General features: G+C 44.8%; 1 non-coding gene across 1 annotated transcript; it reads left to right on the top strand.

Moving 5' to 3' along the window:
- Positions 1-532: 532 nt before the first annotated feature.
- LOC145560920 (small nucleolar RNA R71) lies at positions 533-640 on the top strand. The gene has a single exon (XR_014093513.1). It is a non-coding gene; the product is annotated as a small nucleolar RNA R71 (small nucleolar RNA).
- Positions 641-908: the final 268 nt, after the last annotated feature.

The raw sequence follows: 908 nt of genomic DNA, 5'->3' as shown, positions 1-908 counted from the left end.
GAGATGGAGGTGGATTTTGATATTGAGGATTGGAGTTATAGGAAGGTTGAGCTTGTTGGTTCCATTGTTGAGGTTGAGGTACAAACCCGAGTGGTGGTTGTCTCCAAGCTACTCCACCGCCGCCTCCTCTAAATCCCTCTTCCCTTGTGTTGTATGCCGCTACATGTTCGGGGCTTAAACCCCCACAATAGGATGTATCATGGTTCGTTCCTCCACAATTTTGACAAGAGAAAGAGTTAACTTGAGAAGAGCTTGCTCCACCACTTGAGCTTGCATTCACACTCGTGTTCAATTTGGAAAGCCCTTTTGTTAGTTGATCAATTTGATGTTGTAATTGATCAACTTTCTCCAATTCGTAAATACCACCTCTCTTTGGAGCGTTTCTTCTTCGGCCCCCCCAAGAGTAATTCTTTGCTACCTCTTCTATTGTGGCTTCAACTTGATTTTGAGGGATCTTGATTAATTGGCCACCTGCCCCCGCATCCAAATTGGCTCTTGACATGGGCTCCAATCCGTTGTAGAAAAACCGATTGTACTCATGGTGGGGACATGCTTGTACTAACTCTTTGAATCTCTCCCATGCTTCACCAAGACTTTCATCGGCCTCTTGCTCAAATGATGCAATTTTCCTTCTCATTTCGGCGGTCTTCTCTTCGGAGATAAAGCGCTTCAAGAACGCCTTTACAACCTCCTTCCATGTTGTGAGAGAGTTAGACTTTACTTGCTTTAGCCATATCTTTGCTCGTCCGGTGAGAGATTGCCGGAAAAGGTGCATACGAATGTAGTCTTGACTCACTTCACTAGTTTGCATCATTGCGCACAATTCAAGGAATCGGTCCAAATGTTCAATAGGGTCCTCACTTGCACTTCCGGAAAATTGCTCCGATTGGACCATTCGAGTATATTGT

The sequence above is a fragment of the Chenopodium album genome, chromosome 9 (assembly GCF_948465745.1).
Source record: "Chenopodium album chromosome 9, dcCheAlbu1.1, whole genome shotgun sequence".
In the NCBI taxonomy this organism is placed as follows: Eukaryota; Viridiplantae; Streptophyta; class Magnoliopsida; order Caryophyllales; family Amaranthaceae; genus Chenopodium; species Chenopodium album.
Note: the sequence above shows the minus strand (reverse complement) of the source record. Positions and strands in the feature narration are given on the sequence as shown.